Source organism: Poromitra crassiceps, assembly GCF_964638095.1.
Source record: "Poromitra crassiceps genome assembly, chromosome: 2".
In the NCBI taxonomy this organism is placed as follows: domain Eukaryota; kingdom Metazoa; phylum Chordata; class Actinopteri; order Beryciformes; family Melamphaidae; genus Poromitra; species Poromitra crassiceps.
Genome location: NC_139624.1, coordinates 32,684,994 through 32,690,993, shown reverse-complemented (window position 1 = coordinate 32,690,993; position 6,000 = coordinate 32,684,994). Strand labels below are relative to the sequence as shown.

At 45.5% G+C, this 6,000-nt stretch overlaps 1 protein-coding gene across 5 annotated transcripts in view; it reads left to right on the top strand.

The window, feature by feature from the left end:
- The first annotated feature begins 725 nt into the window (after positions 1–725).
- The window catches only part of cald1a (caldesmon 1a), a 93,441-nt gene continuing 88,166 nt past the window's right edge, over positions 726–6,000 (top strand). For 4 of the 5 annotated variants that reach the window (XR_014552500.1, XM_083632335.1, XM_083632334.1 and 1 more), the window contains exon 1: positions 726–840. The gene's annotated coding sequence lies outside the window, so the exon portion shown is untranslated. Of the gene's footprint in view, positions 841–1,352; positions 1,383–6,000 lie in introns of those variants that run through there. The other variant, XM_083632333.1, reaches the window with a different exon arrangement.

Here is a 6,000-nt window from a genome sequence, read left to right as displayed (position 1 = left end):
CAAGGTTCTTTATTCTCCGTTAGTTATATTACAACTCTCAGCGGTTGTCACGCTCATAGCTAGCAGCCTTCCCTTCTAGCAGTGTGTGGGGACTGACGCGCATGCTCAGTCCTCCCCGAAGTATCCCCACAGCATAGTGTTCCCCAATACAACACTCCCACACATCAGTTCCTATCTGTAGTTGAGACACTACCAATGCTCACCCCTGTATGTGTAATGCTGATACGCTACAATATTAATTATACTGATGTCAATTATATTACAATATGCTACATAATGTATTTTAATTTTTGTGATTATTTTTCCTTAATCACCAACCGGTGGTTATAGCTTACCCACAATTTTATGTATCACCATTCTACACTACAGTACAGTAGTCTCTAGTCTAGGCCTTCTGGTCTGCCTGAGTGCTCTAGCAGACGGCCCTCCTTTTTGGCCAAGATTAACATTTCATATGATCGTTCTTGACAGAGGATTTTCTCTCGGAGGCCCCTTGAAGGATAACCAAAGGGGGCACTTTCTGCCGAAAGACACTCTAATAGGAGTTTTGCATTAGTTGTGCCCAGTGTTCAAATGTTTAATTTGTCAGGTTTGGATCGCGTGTTGTGAGTAGAGCAGTAGCTTGGTCTATTTATTTGGACCACAGTGGTGCGGGTTGAGTTGAGCCCAGCCAGCAGTAAACATTAGAGATGTGTGCGATTATGTCTTAAAAGGGAGGGGCTTGTTCGGCTATTCAGTTGTATCACTGAATACAGTGGAGGACCGACGGCAGACTCTCCTCTCCTCTCCTCTCCTCTCACTCGACTGAAGACAACTACTTTGTCCCGTTAAGATCCACAGGTAAGACCTCAACTTTCAACTTTCAACTGGCTACAAAGTTAATGCTTGCGATTTGATATCAAACACCATCGGTCGGATGAAAAAGTTCATGACGCACGGATGCAACTGCTCGTTGAAAACTTGATGCACAATGTTACGGTGCCAAAATGCTATAGAGATCTCTACTATAAGAATGTGATTAATACTTTTCACAATACACGGTTGGCTCTTGGCTGTAACGAAGCCGCTCCCTCTTGTGCGCTTTCCATCCCAATTCAGTTCACTGAAGGCAATAAACTCATGATTGCAAACTATAATAAACTTGATTATGGGTCGAGCAATGCTATGGTCACTTCTTCCATGTTAACGTTTTGTTAGCAGCAGGCCTATAAAGAAAAACACATACGTCCAATCGTGTAATGCGCTCTCTCACTCCTTCAGATTCTTATCGGACAAAGTATGAGAGGGGCGGTCTCCAAAGCCTCGGCCAGCCAGCCAAGTTTCTCATCGCCTCAGTAGGCTATAGCAGACTTTGGCTAGCTAGCCAGAAACGATGACTTGAGGTCTGTAACAAAATGGTGTAAGGATGATGTTTGACTTTGGCATCACACATCTCACAAAGTGATTTTTGCATGTTTTGGAGAACTTAGGAAAGCTTCTAGATTCATAAAAGCCTTCAAGAAAACTCAAAGTAAGCTGCCTCACAACCACATCGCCATGTTATGACCTTGAGGTAAGGCTGCAGAATGTAGAGGAACCTGTAGAAAGCTGACATGTGGACATATTAGGCAGAGGAGCAAGATGAGCCTAAAACGCACCGCCAGCCCCTCAAGGATCAAACTTGTATAGATAGGACATATACAAAATAGCAAACTGAAATACAGGAGGCAGTTGTTAGCTGTGTGCATGAAAGTGCAACACGCCCAGCATCTCCTATAGACAAAGCCACAGGGCAGACTGGCAACCAAAAGGCGGTCGTCACAGATGAATCCCATCCTCATCGTTTCAAGGTATCACATTCTTTACAAGCCCACCATCCCCGAGGCCAAAAGAGGCTCTGGTTCTGTCTCACTGTACTCGGGCTAGCCAGCCAGTCTTTTGATCTCAGCTTTATTACATAGTAGTATCTGTGTGAAATGGAAAGCATGGAAAAGGGAACAGGGTGGAGGGGCAGTGGAGGGTAGATCTATAGGGTCTTTTTGAATGGCTTTTGGGCCAGAGACAGCATAGTAATTGTCCATGAAACAGTATCTGATAAGTTGTGCGGTGTTTGGAAAACACGCGGGGAATGCCCTCCGCTCCTTATAAGGCGCAGGCCCAACCTGGTGACAGATGATTGGAATAGCCTCTGGAATGCATAACAGTCCTGTAGGAGTCTTTCAGCTTTCTGCATGCATGTGCGCGCACACACACACACACACACACACACACACACTACACACTTTCACAGACGTTGGACTGCGGACACACGCACGCACAAGCGCACACATGTGAGGCCTTATAGTGTAAAGGGGGGATTTGATCATTTGCACGATATGATGTGGGTGCAGAAGAATGTGGAGGTAATTGCCTACAGTGATAACAGGGGTTTGGCAGTGCGGGGCGAGAGGGTTAGGGCTGGGCAGGCAGGATGTAGGGAACACTGCCATGCATTTCCGGAGTCTGGGTCTGGACTGCACTGTGCGGTAAAGGCCTCCAGTTACTGTACGCAGGCTCTCTCTTTCTCTCTGCCTTTCTCTCTCTCTCTCTCTTTCTCTCTCTCTCTTTCTCTCTGCCTTTCTCTCTCTCTCTCCCTCCCTCTCTCCCTCCCTCCCTCCCTCCCTCTCTCTCGCTCTCTCTCTCCCCCCTTTCTCTACACTTGATTCAAGTTAAAGGTTGGATCAGATGATCATTGTGCCTCATTCTCATTATAATCAACGTGTGGTAAAGCATGAAACCGGACTTAAATTTAGTTCAGGAATCTCTTTGCTGTGTGTGTACGGTTATGTGCTTAGATGGGTGTGTGTACGACGTGTGTGTGTGTGTGTATGTGTGTGTGTGTATGTATTGTGTGTGTGTGTGTGTGTGTGTGTGTGTGTGTGTGTGTGTGTGTGTGTGCTGTGTTATAGTTTGATCCTAGATAGTTATAATCCACTACAGTATTATGTTCCAAAGCAAGAATCCAGAGTTTCCTTGCAAGGCAATAGTTTCTTACCACCGCTAAGCAAGGCAGCCAACCAAGTGGCAAACATAATTTGAATAGAACGGAAAACTGGCAGAGGGAATTGTGTAACACAAATGATCAAACCGTTTGGAGTTATTTTTTTAAATAATACTATTTACCTATACTGTGTTCACTGTTGACTGCATGCTGACATGTCGCTCCAAACAGACATTGTTTCTTCTCAGCAGGTGTCGAGAGATGGACCACTGAAACTATGTGAAGTATGTGTGGCATGTTCCACTCTCTCTCGCACGTCCACTTAATTGTATGCAGATTTGTTGTTCTCAGAATACATCCAGAGAAACGAGGCGTGGCCGGCGGCCATGCCCAGACAAACACAAGCACATCTCAGTTGTCTTTCACTTCTCCCAAAACCGCTCTGTTTCCTCAATGGTGAGAGTCATCATCGTATATATGCGCCAGTTGTTGTGGATTAAATGAGTTTGGCTTTCAGGTTTGTGTCTTCTGGACAGCAGCACCAGTGGTGGGGCAGGGTACATACAGCTCATTGGAAGTGATTGTGATTGACATGCAGCAAAGGCTCATGGGATATTCTAGCCCTGGACTCAGGCCTCACAGCACTCGCTGTATTCCCCCCCTCGCCTTTGAATTGGATAGCATGTAATTTGAATGCAGTGGATCCAGAACCGCACACTCAGTTGTATAATAGCTTGAGCTTGGACCAACAGGCAGATCTTTTTGGGGTGGGAAAGAATTCTTAACTCTTAACCGGGTAATGACGGTCAACAAGTGGTAGGCAAAACTGGTAGCGTTCCCCGCTTGTGAAGTCACACAAGGGCATGAAACCTTAGATAATATTTGTTTAGGTCCTGGAAAATATGCAATAAGAGTCTGGCAGATGTTTGGTTAGTGATATATAAATCTAAAAACTCCTCGTACTTGCTAGAAAAAATCTCTCGTGGCATGAAATCACTCTGTGTGTAATTTAGCTTCATTTCAGTTTGTTGCTCCTCATTAGGCAGCCCAGCTGACATGGAGCAGTTCTGTAGGGGGAATACTTCTTGGATGTTCTGGCATTTGTTCACTGCAGAGTTGGGCTCTCTGGTTGTCTCTTGGGTGATGGAGAATGCTGACTCTCCTTTTTCCCCCCTCTCTTATTCCAGCCCTAAGCCCAGTCTATAATGGAAGCTGTTTGACCACCAAATGAAATCTCATTCAATCAAAGTGTATTTACATAGCAGCTTCCCATACGGCGCATACACGAGAAAAGAATCTCGAGAAAGATTCTTCCCAGGACCTGTGTCTTCCTGACTTCCCTTTCTCTCCGAGCTAATTTGCTAAACGTTGCGTCTCCTGGCCTAAGCCAGTCAGTCATGTGACGTGTCAGACGTGTGTTTGAATTCCTTTGGGCTTTAGTCACACTCTGACGAAGAGGGTTTGTTAGATCAGACCTCTCACTCCTGTCGCTTTCTGACTTTGAAGTGTTATCACTCAAGGCCAGGTTGCCTAATAGGCAGCGTGGCACGCCGCTGTTGGTAATTGGCATATTGGCCTGCCGTCTGCCAGTTGCCAGATGTTAAGCTCCCCCAGAAGTCTCACAGCTGTAAAAAGACTATTGTATTTCTGGCCCCGAACTAAATCGCTTTTTTATTTAGTGGATGGTGATTCAATTCTGGAAGAGACGGCCTTGCCTTAGACCCGAGTCTTAAAAGGTAAAAGCTCTTTTCTCACTCCTGTGGTGGACATCACATCTCACGGGGGTTTTGGTGGGTGGTGGGTGATTGATCGTGCGAGAGGGTGAGGTCACTCGCTCCTCCTAAACAGCGCTTCTGATGTCATCCTCCAAAGATGTGTATTCGCTTTGCTCCCCGAAAGCCAGGGCATTTGCAGGAGTGTGTTAACATTGTTCAGTGGGACATTTAGCCTTTGGGCTTCTTCTCATCTGATAAAACAGGGACAGGAAATGTCTCTGTGAGCTGATTGGCCCTGTGTTTTCCTTTGGCGTCCTCCCACCGGGACCTCGGACATGCACGGTGTCCCTGCGGTGGAGATACTGCCTTACATATCTGCCCCGCACAACAGATATTCACTGTTACTCTCTCTCTCTCTCTCTCTCTCTCTCTCTCTCTCTCTCTCTCTCTCTCTCTCTCTCTTCACCTCTGTCCTTTTCTTCACCGCCGATCCACTCTGTTTACCTCTGTCCTCTCGCTTCCTCCCCGCCTCCAAAAAAGATACCATTTTACTATTAGGGCTGAGTATCGGCAAGGACCTCACGATACATGGGTCACGATACGATTGTATCACGATGCATTGTGATACGATATTGCTCTACATATAATTTACTGAAAATAAAAAAAAAGTAGAGCTGAAAATACAACTTCCTGTGTTGCGTACCACCCAGCCCCAGGTAGTGTAATAATATGTACATGACATTATATTGATAATAAAGTGGACAAATTGGGTCAAAACTTCAATTAAAACATTTTCATTCCAATTTATTAGAGGAACATTATTTTGCGAATTTGCACAATGGCACACTGTGTTACTGAACAAACACATTGAAATAAAAAATAAAATGCATAAGTATTTCTTATTATGCACTTTTTTGCAAAAACTGTGCAAAAAAAATCAATACAGCGATAGTTTTCCGAAATATCGACACAGTATTGCGGGGGGGAAATATTGCGATATTGTTGCCGTATCGATGTTATTGCACATCCGAAATTACTATCAACTTCCTTCTCTCCTTCTCCTCTTTTCCAGCCCATCATTCGTCTCCCTCTGCCCCTGTCCTGTCCTGTCCTGTCCTGTCCTGTCCTGTCCTCCCCTACCTCCTCCCACAGCGTCCTCACCGAAACTAAACAAACATGGCTAATCAAGAGGCCCGTCAAATCACCTTTTAAACGCCCCATGTTTTCAGCTAATGGGGAATTAAGCGGACCTGAGGGTAATAGGCTGATGTAAATCCCGGCAGCGTGCGTGAAAAATGCCATTGAGTGTGGTGAGGTGAGGTCATG